Below are 15710 nucleotides of genomic sequence, written 5' to 3'. Positions count from 1 at the left end.
TGCTAGGCTTGCTGCCCAGGAAGGAGCAGGCTGTGCGATGCTGGGAGAGGCCACTGGCGCCTTCCTGGCCTCAGCTCCACTCCTGCCTTGCCTTTGCATCTAGGCCCCGGGCGTCCTTGGGGAATGCTTAGGAGCAGGTGGCTTGCACACTGCCAAGCCCTCCAGCAGTGAGGCCTCTCGTAGAGGGGAGGGGAGGGCAAGTGCAGGGCTCCACCAGCGATTGCTTGGCCGCCCAGACTCAGCGCCGCACGGAGAGCACAAGGTTCCCAGGTCCCCTGGCTGTGGTCTGCAGCCCCACAGTCCTGGAGGCTAACTCCGTTGGCGCCCAGAAGGTGCCTGACAGACGTCATGTCCCTAGCGCTCTGCTCCCCAGCAGAGACGTGTGCAGGTGGTGGGGCCTGCCCCTGCGTGTCTGGGCTCCCGCCGGCAGCCCCAGCTCCAGGGAAGCAGCCCCTGAGCCAAGCCCTGTAGGAGGCGCGGGGCGCCCCCGCCTGGAAGCCTAGTGCACAGCAGGCGGGAAGCGAGCCTCCTCGGGAGAAGAGGAGGCAGCCCAGCTGCGTGCCTCTGCACTCACTCCTTGGGCGGAGCCCAGTGAGTCTCCAGGACGGCAGAGCTCCAGCTCTGCTCAGAGGCCGGATCTAGTCAAGTGCCTTGGGCGAGGCTGCTCTGCCCTGGGCGAGACTTGCCCAGGCTTGCCTCGCTGCTAGGCTTCCTGCCCGGGAAGGAGCAGGCTGCGCCAGACAGGCAGACGCTCCTGGCGCCTTCCTGGCCTCAGCTCCACTCCTGCCTTGCCTTTGCACCTAGTCCCCAGGCGTCCTTGCGGAGGGCTTAGGGTCCGGTGGCTTGCACACTGCTAAGCCCTCCAGCAGTGAGGCCTCTCGTAGAGGGGAGGGGAGGGCAAGTGCAGGGCTCCTCCAGCGGTTGCTTGGCCGCCCAGACTCAGCACCGCACGGAGAGCACAAGGCTTCCCAGGGCCCCTGGCTGTGGTCTGCAGCCCCACACAGCCGGAGGCTGACTCCGTGAGCGCCCAGAAGGTGCCTGACAGACGTCATTTCCCTAGTGCTCTCCCCACCAGCAGAGACGTGGGCAGGTGGTTGGGGCCTGCCCCTGCGTGTCTGGGCTGCCGCCCACAGCCTCCGCTCAGGGGAAGCAGCCCCTGTGCCAAGACCTGCAGGAGGCGCGGGGCGTCCCTGCCTGGAAGCCAAGTGCACAGTCCGCTTGGAAGCGAGCCTCCTTGGGAAGAGTCGAGGGAGCCAAGCCGCGTGCAGCTGCAATCCCTGCTTGGGCCGAGCCGAGTGTGCCTCCAGTACGGCAGAGCTCCAGCTCTGCTCAGAGGCCGGATCTAGTCAAGTGCCTTGCGCGAGGCTGCTCTGCCCTGGGCGAGACTTGCCCAGGCTTGCCTCGCTGCTAGGCTTGCTGCCCAGGAAGGAGCAGGCTGTGCGATGCTGGGAGAGGCCACTGGCGCCTTCCTGGCCTCAGCTCCACTCCTGCCTTGCCTTTGCATCTAGGCCCCGGGCGTCCGTGGGGAAGGCTTAGGAGCCGGTGGCTTGCACACTGCCAAGCCCTCCGGCAGTGAGGCCTCTCTTCGAGGGGAGGGGAGGTCAAGTGCAGGGCTCCTCCAGCGGGTGCTTGGCCGCCCAGACTCAGCGCCGCACGGAGAGCACAAGGCTCGCAGGTCCCCTGGCTGTGGTCTGCAGACCCACACACCCGGAGGCTGACTCCGTGGGCGCCCAGAAGGTGCCTGACAGACGTCATGTCCCTAGCGCTCTCCTCCCCAGCAGAGACGTGTGCAGGTGGTGGGGCCTGCCCCTGCGTGTCTGGGCTCCCGCCGGCAGCCCCAGCTCCAGGGAAGCAGCCCCTGAGCCAAGACCTGTAGGAGGCGCGGCGCGCCCCCGCCTGGAAGCCTAGTGCACAGCACGCGGGAAGCGAGCCTCCTCGGGAGAAGAGGAGACAGCCCAGCTGCGTGCGTCTGCACTCACTCCTTGGGCGGAGCCCAGTGAGCCTCCAGGACGGCAGAGCTCCAGCTCTGCTCAGAGGCCGGATCTAGTCAAGTGCCTTGTGCGAGGCTGCTCTGCCCTGGGCGAGACTTGCCCAGGCTTGCCTCGCTGCTAGGCTTGCTGCCCAGGAAGGAGCAGGCTGTGCGATGCTGGGAGAGGCCACTGGCGCCTTCCTGGCCTCAGCTCCACTCCTGCCTTGCCTTTGCATCTAGGCCCCGGGCGTCCTTGGGGAATGCTTAGGAGCAGGTGGCTTGCACACTGCCAAGCCCTCCAGCAGTGAGGCCTCTCGTAGAGGGGAGGGGAGGGCAAGTGCAGGGCTCCACCAGCGATTGCTTGGCCGCCCAGACTCAGCGCCGCACGGAGAGCACCAGGCTTCCCAGGGCCCCTGGCTGTGGTCTGCAGCCCCACACAGCCGGAGGCTGACTCCGTGAGCGCCCAGAAGGTGCCTGACAGACGTCATTTCCCTAGTTCTCTCCCCACCAGCAGAGACGTGGGCAGGTGGTTGGGGCCTGCCCCTGCGTGTCTGGGCTGCCGCCCACAGCCTCCGCTCAGGGGAAGCAGCCCCTGTGCCAAGACCTGCAGGAGGCGCGGGGCGTCCCTGCCTGGAAGCCAAGTGCACAGTCCGCTTGGAAGCGAGCCTCCTTGGGAAGAGTCGAGGGAGCCAAGCCGCGTGCAGCTGCAATCCCTGCTTGGGCCGAGCCGAGTGTGCCTCCAGTACGGCAGAGCTCCAGCTCTGCTCAGAGGCCGGATCTAGTCAAGTGCCTTGCGCGAGGCTGCTCTGCCCTGGGCGAGACTTGCCCAGGCTTGCCTCGCTGCTAGGCTTGCTGCCCAGGAAGGAGCAGGCTGTGCGATGCTGGGAGAGGCCACTGGCGCCTTCCTGGCCTCAGCTCCACTCCTGCCTTGCCTTTGCATCTAGGCCCCGGGCGTCCGTGGGGAAGGCTTAGGAGCCGGTGGCTTGCACACTGCCAAGCCCTCCGGCAGTGAGGCCTCTCTTCGAGGGGAGGGGAGGTCAAGTGCAGGGCTCCTCCAGCGGGTGCTTGGCCGCCCAGACTCAGCGCAGCACGGAGAGCACAAGGATCCCAGGTCCCCTGGCTGTGGTCTGCAGCCCCACACACCCGGAGGCTGACTCCGTGGGCGCCCAGAAGGTGCCTGACAGACGTCATGTCCCTAGCGCTCTCCTCCCCAGCAGAGACGTGTGCAGGTGGTGGGGCCTGCCCCTGCGTGTCTGGGCTCCCGCCGGCAGCCCCAGCTCCAGGGAAGCAGCCCCTGAGCCAAGCCCTGTAGGAGGCGCGGGGCGCCCCCGCCTGGAAGCCTAGTGCACAGCAGGCGGGAAGCGAGCCTCCTCGGGAGAAGAGGAGGCAGCCCAGCTGCGTGTGTCTGCACTCACTCCTTGGGCGGAGCCCAGTGAGCCTCCAGGACAGCAGAGCTCCAGCTCTGCTCAGAGGCCCGATCTGGCAGAGTTGCTGGCGTGAGGCTGCTCTGCCCTGGGCGAGCCTTGCCCAGATTGCCTCACTGCTAGGCTTTCTGCCCGGGAAGGAGCAGGCTGCGCCAGACAGGCAGACGCTCCTGGCGCCTTCCTGGCCTCAGCTCCACTCCTGCCTTGCCTTTGCACCTAGTCCCCAGGCGTCCTTGCGGAGGGCTTAGGGGCCGGTGGGTTGCACGCTGCCAAGCCCTCCAGCCGTGAGAGCTCTGTCATAGGGAAGGGAATGGCAAGTGCAGGGCTCCTCCAGCGCTCGCTTGGCCGCCCAGACTCAGCACAGCACGGAGAGCCCCAGGCTCCCAGGGCCCCTGGCTGTGGTCTGCAGCCCCACACAGCCGGAGGCTGACTCCGCGAGCGCCCAGAAGGTGCCTGACAGACGTCATTTCCCTAGTGCTCTCCCCACCAGCAGAGACGTGGGCAGGTGGTTGGGGCCTGACCCTGCGTGTCTGGGCTGCCGCCCACAGCCTCCGCTCAGGGGAAGCAGCCCCTGTGCCAAGACCTGCAGGAGGCGCGGGGCGTCCCTGCCTGGAAGCCAAGTGCACAGTCCGCTTGGAAGCGAGCCTCCTTGGGAAGAGTCGAGGGAGCCAAGCCGCGTGCAGCTGCAATCCCTGCTTGGGCCGAGCCGAGCGTGCCTCCAGTACGGCAGAGCTCCAGCTCTGCTCAGAGGCCGGATCTAGTCAAGTGCCTTGCGCGAGGCTGCTCTGCCCTGGGCGAGACTTGCCCAGGCTTGCCTCGCTGCTAGGCTTGCTGCCCAGGAAGGAGCAGGCTGTGCGATGCTGGGAGAGGCCACTGGCGCCTTCCTGGCCTCAGCTGCACTCCTGCCTTGCCTTTGCATCTAGGCCCCGGGCGTCCGTGGGGAAGACTTAGGAGCTGGTGGCTTGCACACTGCCAAGCCCTCCGGCAGTGAGGCCTCTCTTCGAGGGGAGGGGAGGGCAAGTGCAGGGCTCCTCCAGCGGGTGCTTGGCCGCCCAGACTCAGCGCCGCACGGAGCGCACAAGGCTCCCAGGTCCCCTGGCTGTGGTCTGCAGCCCCACACACCCGGAGGCTGACTCCGTGGGCGCCCAGAAGGTGCCTGACAGACGTCATGTCCCTAGCGCTCTCCTCCCCAGCAGAGACGTGTGCAGGTGGTGGGGCCTGCCCCTGCGTGTCTGGGCTCCCGCCGGCAGCCCCAGCTCCAGGGAAGCAGCCCCTGAGCCAAGACCTGTAGGAGGCGCGGCGCGCCCCCGCCTGGAAGCCTAGTGCACAGCACGCGGGAAGCGATCCTCCTCGGGAGAAGAGGAGACAGCCCAGCTGCGTGCGTCTGCACTCACTCCTTGGGCGGAGCCCAGTGAGCCTCCAGGACGGCAGAGCTCCAGCTCTGCTCAGAGGCCGGATCTAGTCAAGTGCCTTGTGCGAGGCTGCTCTGCCCTGGGCGAGACTTGCCCAGGCTTGCCTCGCTGCTAGGCTTGCTGCCCAGGAAGGAGCAGGCTGTGCGATGCTGGGAGAGGCCACTGGCGCCTTCCTGGCCTCAGCTCCACTCCTGCCTTGCCTTTGCATCTAGGCCCCGGGCGTCCTTGGGGAATGCTTAGGAGCAGGTGGCTTGCACACTGCCAAGCCCTCCAGCAGTGAGGCCTCTCGTAGAGGGGAGGGGAGGGCAAGTGCAGGGCTCCACCAGCGATTGCTTGGCCGCCCAGACTCAGCGCCGCACGGAGAGCACAAGGTTCCCAGGTCCCCTGGCTGTGGTCTGCAGCCCCACAGTCCTGGAGGCTTACTCCGTGGGCGCCCAGAAGGTGCCTGACAGACGTCATGTCCCTCGCGCTCTGCTCCCCAGCAGAGACGTGTGCAGGTGGTGGGGCCTGCCCCTGCGTGTCTGGGCTCCCGCCGGCAGCCCCAGCTCCAGGGAAGCAGCCCCTGAGCCAAGACCTGTAGGAGGCGCGGGGCGCCCCCGCCTGGAAGCCTAGTGCACAGCATGCGGGAAGCGAGCCTCCTCCGGAGAAGAGGGGGCAGCCCAGCTGCATGCGTCTGCAATCACTCCATGGGCGGAGCCCAGTGAGCCTCCAGGACGGCAGAGCTCCAGCTCTGCTCAGAGGCCCGATCTGGCAGAGTTGCTGGCGTGAGGCTGCTCTGCCCTGGGCGAGCCTTGCCCAGATTGCCTCACTGCTAGGCTTTCTGCCCGGGAAGGAGCAGGCTGCGCCAGACAGGCAGACGCTCCTGGTGCCTTCCTGGCCTCAGCTCCACTCCTGCCTTGCCTTTGCACCTAGTCCACAGGCGTCCTTGCGGAGGGCTTAGGGGCCGGTGGGTTGCACGCTGCCAAGCCCTCCAGCCGTGAGAGCTCTGTCATAGGGAAGGGAATGGCAAGTGCAGGGCTCCTCCAGCGCTCGCTTGGCCGCCCAGACTCAGCACAGCACGGAGAGCCCCAGGCTCCCAGGGCCCCTGGCTGTGGTCTGCAGCCCCACACAGCCGGAGGCTGACTCCGCGAGCGCCCAGAAGGTGCCTGACAGACGTCATTTCCCTAGTGCTCTCCCCACCAGCAGAGACGTGGGCAGGTGGTTGGGGCCTGCCCCTGCGTGTCTGGGCTGCCGCCCACAGCCTCCGCTCAGGGGAAGCAGCCCCTGTGCCAAGACGTGCAGGAGGCGCGGGGCGTCCCTGCCTGGAAGCCAAGTGCACAGTGCGCCTGGAAGCCAAGTGCACAGTGCGCTTGGAAGCGAGCCTCCTTGGGAAGAGTGGAGGGAGCCAAGCCGCGTGCAGCTGCAATCCCTGCTTGGGCCGAGCCGAGTGTGCCTCCAGTACGGCAGAGCTCCAGCTCTGCTCAGAGGCCGGATCTAGTCAAGTGCCTTGCACGAGGCTGCTCTGCCCTGGGCGAGACTTGCCCAGGCTTGCCTCGCCTCTAGGCTTGCTGCCCAGGAAGGAGCAGGCTGTGGGATGCTGGGAGAGGCCACTGGCGCCTTCCTGGCCTCAGCTCCACTCCTGCCTTGCCTTTGCACCTAGTCCCCAGGCGTCCTTGCAGAGGGCTTAGGGGCCGGTGGGGTGCACACTGCCAAGCTCTCCAGCCGTGAGAGCTCTGTCATAGGGAAGGGAATGGCAAGTGCAGGGCTCCTCCAGCGGTCGCTTGGCCGCCCAGACTCAGCACAGCACGGAGAGCACCAGGCTCCCCAGGGCCCCTGGCTGTGGTCTGCAGCCCCACACACCCAGAGGCTGACTCCGTGAGCGCCCAGAAGGTGCCTGACAGACGTCATTTCCCTAGTGCTCTCCCAACCAGCAGAGACGTGTGCAGGTGGTTGGGGCCTGCCCCTGCGTGTCTGGGCTGCCGCCCACAGCCTCTGCTCCGGGGAAGCAGCCCCTGTGCCAAGACTGGCAGGAGGCGCGGGGCGTCCCTGCCTGGAAGCCAAGTGCACAGTCCGCTTGGAAGCGAGCCTCCTTGGGAAGAGTCGAGGGAGCCAAGCCGCGTGCAGCTGCAATCCCTGCTTGGGCCGAGCCGAGTGTGCCTCCAGTACGGCAGAGCTCCAGCTCTGCTCAGAGGCCGGATCTAGTCAAGTGCCTTGCGCGAGGCTGCTCTGCCCTGGGCGAGACTTGCCCAGGCTTGCCTCGCTGCTAGGCTTGCTGCCCAGGAAGGAGCAGGCTGTGCGATGCTGGGAGAGGCCCCTGGCGCCTTCCTGGCCTCAGCTCCACTCCTGCCTTGCCTTTGCATCTAGGCCCCGGGCGTCCTTGGGGAAGGCTTAGGAGCCGGTGGCTTGCACACTGCCAAGCCCTCCAGCAGTGAGGCCTCTCGTAGAGGGGAGGGGAGGGCAAGTGCAGGGCTCCTCCAGCGGTTGCTTGGCCGCCCAGACTCAGCGCCGCACGGAGAGCACAAGGCTCCCAGGTCCCCTGGCTCTGGTCTGCAGCCCCACACTCCCAGAGGCTGACTCCGTGGGCGCCCAGCAGGTGCCTGACAGACGTCATGTCCCTAGCGCTCTGCTCCCCAGCAGAGACGTGTGCAGGTGGTGGGGCCTGCCCCTGCGTGTCTGGGCTCCCGCCGGCAGCCCCAGCTCCAGGGAAGCAGCCCCTGAGCCAAGACCTGTAGGAGGCGCGGGGCGCCCCCGCCTGGAAGCATAGTGCACAGCACGCGGGAAGCGAGCCTCCTCGGGAGGAGAGGAGGCAGCCCAGATGCGTGCGTCTGCAATCACTCCTTGGGCGGAACCCAGTGAGCCTCCAGTACGACAGAGCTCCAGCTCTGCTCAGAGGCCCGATCTGTCAGAGTTGCTGGCGTGAGGCTGCTCTGCCCTGGGCGAGCCTTGCCCAGATTGCCTCGCTGCTAGGCTTCCTGCCCGATAAGGAGCAGGCTGCGCGAGACAGGCAGACGCTCCTGGCGCCTTCCTGGCCTCAGCTCCACTCCTGCCTTGCCTTTGCACCTAGTCCCCAGGCGTCCTTGCGGAGGGCTTAGGGGCCGGTGGGGTGCACGCTGCCAAGCCCTCCAGCCGTGAGAGGTCTGTCATAGGGAAGGGAATGGCAAGTGCAGGGCTCCTCCAGCGGTCGCTTGGCCGCCCAGACTCAGCACAGAACGGAGAGCACCAGGCTTCCCAGGGACCCTGGCTGTGTTCTGCAGCCCCACACACCCGGAGGCTGACTCCGTGAGCGCCCAGAAGGTGCCTGACAGACGTCATTTCCCAAGTGCTCTCCCAAACAGCAGAGACCTGTGAAGGTGGTTGGGGCCTGCCTCTGCGTGTCTGGGCTCCCGCCCACAGCCTCCGCTCAGGGGAAGCAGCCCCTGTGCCAAGACGTGCAGGAGGCGCGGGGCGTCCCTGCCTGGAAGCCAAGTGCACAGTCCGCTTGGAAGCGAGCCTCCTTGGGAAGAGTGGAGGGAGCCAAGCCGCGTGCAGCTGCAATCCCTGCTTGGGCCGAGCCGAGTGTGCCTCCAGTACGGCAGAGCTCCAGCTCTGCTCAGAGGCCGGATCTAGTCAAGTGCCTTGCGCGAGGCTGCTCTGCCCTGGGCGAGACTTGCCCAGGCTTGCCTCGCTGCTAGGCTTGCTGCCCAGGAAGGAGCAGGCTGTGCGATGCTGGGAGAGGCCACTGGCGCCTTCCTGGCCTCAGCTCCACTCCTGCCTTGCCTTTGCATCTAGGCCCCGGGCGTCCTTGGGGAAGGCTTAGGAGCCGGTGGCTTGCACACTGCCAAGCCCTCCAGCAGTGAGGCCTCTCCTAGAGGGGAGGGTAGGGCAAGTGCAGGGCTCCTCCAGCGGGTGCTTGGCCGCCCAGACTCAGCGCCGCACGGAGCGCACAAGGCTCCCAGGTCCCCTGGCTGTGGTCTGCAGCCCCACACACCCGGAGGCTGACTCCGTGGGCGCCCAGAAGGTGCCTGACAGACGTCATGTCCCTAGCGCTCTCCTCCCCAGCAGAGACGTGTGCAGGTGGTGGGGCCTGCCCCTGCGTGTCTGGGCTCCCGCCGGCAGCCCCAGCTCCAGGGAAGCAGCCCCTGAGCCAAGCCCTGTAGGAGGCGCGGGGCGCCCCCGCCTGGAAGCCTAGTGCACAGCAGGCGGGAAGCGAGCCTCCTCGGGAGAAGAGGAGGCAGCCCAGCTGCGTGTGTCTGCACTCACTCCTTGGGCGGAGCCCTGTGAGCCTCCAGGACGGCAGAGCTCCAGCTCTGCTCAGAGGCCCGATCTGGCAGAGTTGCTGGCGTGAGGCTGCTCTGCCCTGGGCGAGCCTTGCCCAGATTGCCTCACTGCTAGGCTTTCTGCCCGGGAAGGAGCAGGCTGCGCCAGACAGGCAGACGCTCCTGGCGCCTTCCTGGCCTCAGCTCCACTCCTGCCTTGCCTTTGCACCTAGTCCCCAGGCGTCCTTGCGGAGGGCTTAGGGGCCGGTGGGTTGCACGCTGCCAAGCCCTCCAGCCGTGAGAGCTCTGTCATAGGGAAGGGAATGGCAAGTGCAGGGCTCCTCCAGCGCTCGCTTGGCCGCCCAGACTCAGCACAGCACGGAGAGCCCCAGGCTCCCAGGGCCCCTGGCTGTGGTCTGCAGCCCCACACAGCCGGAGGCTGACTCCGCGAGCGCCCAGAAGGTGCCTGACAGACGTCATTTCCCTAGTGCTCTCCCCACCAGCAGAGACGTGGGCAGGTGGTTGGGGCCTGCCCCTGCGTGTCTGGGCTGCCGCCCACAGCCTCCGCTCAGGGGAAGCAGCCCCTGTGCCAAGACGTGCAGGAGGCGCGGGGCGTCCCTGCCTGGAAGCCAAGTGCACAGTGCGCCTGGAAGCCAAGTGCACAGTGCGCTTGGAAGCGAGCCTCCTTGGGAAGAGTGGAGGGAGCCAAGCCGCGTGCAGCTGCAATCCCTGCTTGGGCCGAGCCGAGTGTGCCTCCAGTACGGCAGAGCTCCAGCTCTGCTCAGAGGCCGGATCTAGTCAAGTGCCTTGCACGAGGCTGCTCTGCCCTGGGCGAGACTTGCCCAGGCTTGCCTCGCCTCTAGGCTTGCTGCCCAGGAAGGAGCAGGCTGTGGGATGCTGGGAGAGGCCACTGGCGCCTTCCTGGCCTCAGCTCCACTCCTGCCTTGCCTTTGCACCTAGTCCCCAGGCGTCCTTGCAGAGGGCTTAGGGGCCGGTGGGGTGCACACTGCCAAGCTCTCCAGCCGTGAGAGCTCTGTCATAGGGAAGGGAATGGCAAGTGCAGGGCTCCTCCAGCGGTCGCTTGGCCGCCCAGACTCAGCACAGCACGGAGAGCACCAGGCTCCCCAGGGCCCCTGGCTGTGGTCTGCAGCCCCACACACCCAGAGGCTGACTCCGTGAGCGCCCAGAAGGTGCCTGACAGACGTCATTTCCCTAGTGCTCTCCCAACCAGCAGAGACGTGTGCAGGTGGTTGGGGCCTGCCCCTGCGTGTCTGGGCTGCCGCCCACAGCCTCTGCTCCGGGGAAGCAGCCCCTGTGCCAAGACTGGCAGGAGGCGCGGGGCGTCCCTGCCTGGAAGCCAAGTGCACAGTCCGCTTGGAAGCGAGCCTCCTTGGGAAGAGTCGAGGGAGCCAAGCCGCGTGCAGCTGCAATCCCTGCTTGGGCCGAGCCGAGTGTGCCTCCAGTACGGCAGAGCTCCAGCTCTGCTCAGAGGCCGGATCTAGTCAAGTGCCTTGCGCGAGGCTGCTCTGCCCTGGGCGAGACTTGCCCAGGCTTGCCTCGCTGCTAGGCTTGCTGCCCAGGAAGGAGCAGGCTGTGCGATGCTGGGAGAGGCCCCTGGCGCCTTCCTGGCCTCAGCTCCACTCCTGCCTTGCCTTTGCATCTAGGCCCCGGGCGTCCTTGGGGAAGGCTTAGGAGCCGGTGGCTTGCACACTGCCAAGCCCTCCAGCAGTGAGGCCTCTCGTAGAGGGGAGGGGAGGGCAAGTGCAGGGCTCCTCCAGCGGTTGCTTGGCCGCCCAGACTCAGCCCCGCACGGAGAGCACAAGGCTCCCAGGTCCCCTGGCTCTGGTCTGCAGCCCCACACTCCCAGAGGCTGACTCCGTGGGCGCCCAGCAGGTGCCTGACAGACGTCATGTCCCTAGCGCTCTGCTCCCCAGCAGAGACGTGTGCAGGTGGTGGGGCCTGCCCCTGCGTGTCTGGGCTCCCGCCGGCAGCCCCAGCTCCAGGGAAGCAGCCCCTGAGCCAAGACCTGTAGGAGGCGCGGGGCGCCCCCGCCTGGAAGCATAGTGCACAGCACGCGGGAAGCGAGCCTCCTCGGGAGGAGAGGAGGCAGCCCAGATGCGTGCGTCTGCAATCACTCCTTGGGCGGAACCCAGTGAGCCTCCAGTACGACAGAGCTCCAGCTCTGCTCAGAGGCCCGATCTGTCAGAGTTGCTGGCGTGAGGCTGCTCTGCCCTGGGCGAGCCTTGCCCAGATTGCCTCGCTGCTAGGCTTCCTGCCCGATAAGGAGCAGGCTGCGCGAGACAGGCAGACGCTCCTGGCGCCTTCCTGGCCTCAGCTCCACTCCTGCCTTGCCTTTGCACCTAGTCCCCAGGCGTCCTTGCGGAGGGCTTAGGGGCCGGTGGGGTGCACGCTGCCAAGCCCTCCAGCCGTGAGAGGTCTGTCATAGGGAAGGGAATGGCAAGTGCAGGGCTCCTCCAGCGGTCGCTTGGCCGCCCAGACTCAGCACAGAACGGAGAGCACCAGGCTTCCCAGGGACCCTGGCTGTGTTCTGCAGCCCCACACACCCGGAGGCTGACTCCGTGAGCGCCCAGAAGGTGCCTGACAGACGTCATTTCCCAAGTGCTCTCCCAAACAGCAGAGACCTGTGAAGGTGGTTGGGGCCTGCCTCTGCGTGTCTGGGCTCCCGCCCACAGCCTCCGCTCAGGGGAAGCAGCCCCTGTGCCAAGACGTGCAGGAGGCGCGGGGCGTCCCTGCCTGGAAGCCAAGTGCACAGTCCGCTTGGAAGCGAGCCTCCTTGGGAAGAGTGGAGGGAGCCAAGCCGCGTGCAGCTGCAATCCCTGCTTGGGCCGAGCCGAGTGTGCCTCCAGTACGGCAGAGCTCCAGCTCTGCTCAGAGGCCGGATCTAGTCAAGTGCCTTGCGCGAGGCTGCTCTGCCCTGGGCGAGACTTGCCCAGGCTTGCCTCGCTGCTAGGCTTGCTGCCCAGGAAGGAGCAGGCTGTGCGATGCTGGGAGAGGCCACTGGCGCCTTCCTGGCCTCAGCTCCACTCCTGCCTTGCCTTTGCATCTAGGCCCCGGGCGTCCTTGGGGAAGGCTTAGGAGCCGGTGGCTTGCACACTGCCAAGCCCTCCAGCAGTGAGGCCTCTCCTAGAGGGGAGGGTAGGGCAAGTGCAGGGCTCCTCCAGCGGGTGCTTGGCCGCCCAGACTCAGCGCCGCACGGAGAGCACAAGGCTCCCAGGTCCCCTGGCTCTGGTCTGCAGCCCCACACTCCCGGAGGCTGACTTCGTGGGCGCCCAGAAGGTGCCAGACAGACGTCATGTCCCTAGCGCTCTGCTCCCAAGCAGAAAGGTGTGCAGGTGGTGGGGCCTGCCCCTGCGTGTCTGGGCTCCCGCCGGCAGCCACAGCTCCAGGGAAGCAGCCCCTGAGCCAAGCCCTGTAGGAGGCGCGGGGCGCCCCCGCCTGGAAGCCTAGTGCACAGCAGGCGGGAAGCGAGCCTCCTCGGGAGAAGAGGAGGCAGCCCAGCTGCGTGCATCTGCACTAACTCCTTGGGCGGAGCCCAGTGAGCCTCCAGGACGGCAGAGCTCCAGCTCTGCTCAGAGGCCCGATCTGGCAGAGTTGCTGGCGTGAGGCTGCTCTTCCCTGGGCGAGCCTTGCCCAGATTGCCTCACTGCTAGGCTTTCTGCCCGGGAAGGAGCAGGCTGCGCGAGACAGGCAGACGCTCCTGGCGCCTTCCTGGCCTCAGCTCCACTCCTGCCTTGTCTTTGCACCTAGTCCCCAGGCGTCCTTGAGGAGGGCTTAGGGGCCGGTGGGTTGCACGCTGCCAAGCCCTCCAGCCGTGAGAGCTCTGTCATAGGGAAGGGAATGGCAAGTGCAGGGCTCCTCCAGCGGTTGCTTGGCCGCCCAGACTCAGCACAGCACGGAGAGCACCAGGCTTCCCAGGGCCCCTGGCTGTGGTCTGCAGCCCCACACACCCGGAGGCTGACTCCATGAGCGCCCAGAAGGTGCCTGACAGACGTCATTTCCCTAGTGCTCTCCCAACCAGCAGAGACGTGTGCAGGTGGTTGGGGCCTGCCCCTGCGTGTCTGGGCTGCCGACCACAGCCTCAGCTCAGGGGAAGCAGCCCCTGTGCCAAGACCTGCAGGAGGCGCGGGGCGTCCCTGCCTGGAAGCCAAGTGCACAGTCCGCTTGGAAGCGAGCCTCCTTGGGAAGAGTCGAGGGAGCCAAGCCGCGTGCAGCTGCAATCCCTGCTTGGGCCGAGCCGAGCATGCCTCCAGTACGGCAGAGCTCCAGCTCTGCTCAGAGGCCGGATCTAGTCAAGTGCCTTGCGCGAGGCTGCTCTGCCCTGGGCGAGACTTGCCCAGGCTTGCCTCGCTGCTAGGCTTGCTGCCCAGGAAGGAGCAGGCTGTGCGATGCTGGGAGAGGCCACTGGCGCCTTCCTGGCCTCAGCTGCACTCCTGCCTTGCCTTTGCATCTAGGCCCCGGGCGTCCGTGGGGAAGGCTTAGGAGCCGGTGGCTTGCACACTGCCAAGCCCTCCGGCAGTGAGGCCTCTCTTCGAGGGGAGGGGAGGGCAAGTGCAGGGCTCCTCCAGCGGGTGCTTGGCCGCCCAGACTCAGCGCCGCACGGAGCGCACAAGGCTCCCAGGTCCCCTGGCTGTGGTCTGCAGACCCACACACCCGGAGGCTGACTCCGTGGGCGCCCAGAAGGTGCCTGACAGACGTCATGTCCCTAGCGCTCTCCTCCCCAGCAGAGACGTGTGCAGGTGGTGGGGCCTGCCCCTGCGTGTCTGGGCTCCCGCCAGCAGCCCCAGCTCCAGGGAAGCAGCCCCTGTGCCAAGCCCTGTAGGAGGCGCGGGGCGCCCCCGCCTGGAAGCCTAGTGCACAGCAGGCGGGAAGCGAGCCTCCTCCAGAGAAGAGGAGACAGCCCAGCTGCGTGCCTCTGCACTCATTCCTTGGGCGGAGCCCAGTGAGCCTCCAGGACGGCAGAGCTCCAGCTCTGCTCAGAGGCCGGATCTAGTCAAGTGCCTTGTGCGAGGCTGCTCTGCCCTGGGCGAGACTTGCCCAGGCTTGCCTCGCTGCTAGGCTTGCTGCCCAGGAAGGAGCAGGCTGTGCGATGCTGGGAGAGGCCACTGGCGCCTTCCTGGCCTCAGCTCCACTCCTGCCTTGCCTTTGCATCTAGGCCCCGGGCGTCCTTGGGGAATGCTTAGGAGCAGGTGGCTTGCACACTGCCAAGCCCTCCAGCAGTGAGGCCTCTCGTAGAGGGGAGGGGAGGGCAAGTGCAGGGCTCCACCAGCGATTGCTTGGCCGCCCAGACTCAGCGCCGCACGGAGAGCACAAGGTTCCCAGGTCCCCTGGCTGTGGTCTGCAGCCCCACAGTCCTGGAGGCTTACTCCGTGGGCGCCCAGAAGGTGCCTGACAGACGTCATGTCCCTCGCGCTCTGCTCCCCAGCAGATACGTGTGCAGGTGGTGGGGCCTGCCCCTGCGTGTCTGGGCTCCCGCCGGCAGCCCCAGCTCCAGGGAAGCAGCCCCTGAGCCAAGACCTGTAGGAGGCGCGGGGCGCCCCCGCCTGGAAGCCTAGTGCACAGCATGCGGGGAGCGAGCCTCCTCCGGAGAAGAGGGGGCAGCCCAGCTGCATGCGTCTGCAATCACTCCATGGGCGGAGCCCAGTGAGCCTCCAGGACGGCAGAGCTCCAGCTCTGCTCAGAGGCCCGATCTGGCAGAGTTGCTGGCGTGAGGCTGCTCTGCCCTGGGCGAGCCTTGCCCAGATTGCCTCACTGCTAGGCTTTCTGCCCGGGAAGGAGCAGGCTGCGCCAGACAGGCAGACGGTCCTGGCGCCTTCCTGGCCTCAGCTCCACTCCTGCCTTGCCTTTGCACCTAGTCCACAGGCGTCCTTGCGGAGGGCTTAGGGGCCGGTGGGTTGCACGCTGCCAAGCCCTCCAGCCGTGAGAGCTCTGTCATAGGGAAGGGAATGGCAAGTGCAGGGCTCCTCCAGCACTCGCTTGGCCGCCCAGACTCAGCACAGCACGGAGAGCCCCAGGCTCCCAGGGCCCCTGGATGTGGTCTGCAGCCCCACACAGCCGGAGGCTGACTCCGCGAGCGCCCAGAAGGTGCCTGACAGACGTCATTTCCCTAGTGCTCTCCCCACCAGCAGAGACGTGGGCAGGTGGTTGGGGCCTGCCCCTGCGTGTCTGGGCTGCCGCCCACAGCCTCCGCTCAGGGGAAGCAGCCCCTGTGCCAAGACGTGCAGGAGGCGCGGGGCGTCCCTGCCTGGAAGCCAAGTGCACAGTCCGCTTGGAAGCGAGCCTCCTTGGGAAGAGTCGAGGGAGCCAAGCCCCGTGCAGCTGCAATCCCTGCTTGGGCCGAGCCGAGCGTGCCTCCAGTACGGCAGAGCTCCAGCTCTGCTCAGAGGCCGGATCTAGTCAAGTGCCTTGCGCGAGGCTGCTCTGCCCTGGGCGAGACTTGCCCAGGCTTGCCTCGCTGCTAGGCTTGCTGCCCAGGAAGGAGCAGGCTGTGCGATGCTGGGAGAGGCCACTGGCGCCTTCCTGGCCTCAGCTGCACTCCTGCCTTGCCTTTGCATCTAGGCCCCGGGCGTCCGTGGGGAAGGCTTAGGAGCCGGTGGCTTGCACACTGCCAAGCCCTCCGGCAGTGAGGCCTCTCTTCGAGGGGAGGGGAGGGCAAGTGCAGGGCTCCTCCAGC

The sequence above is a fragment of the Budorcas taxicolor genome, chromosome X (assembly GCF_023091745.1).
Source record: "Budorcas taxicolor isolate Tak-1 chromosome X, Takin1.1, whole genome shotgun sequence".
In the NCBI taxonomy this organism is placed as follows: domain Eukaryota; kingdom Metazoa; phylum Chordata; class Mammalia; order Artiodactyla; family Bovidae; genus Budorcas; species Budorcas taxicolor.
Note: the sequence above shows the minus strand (reverse complement) of the source record.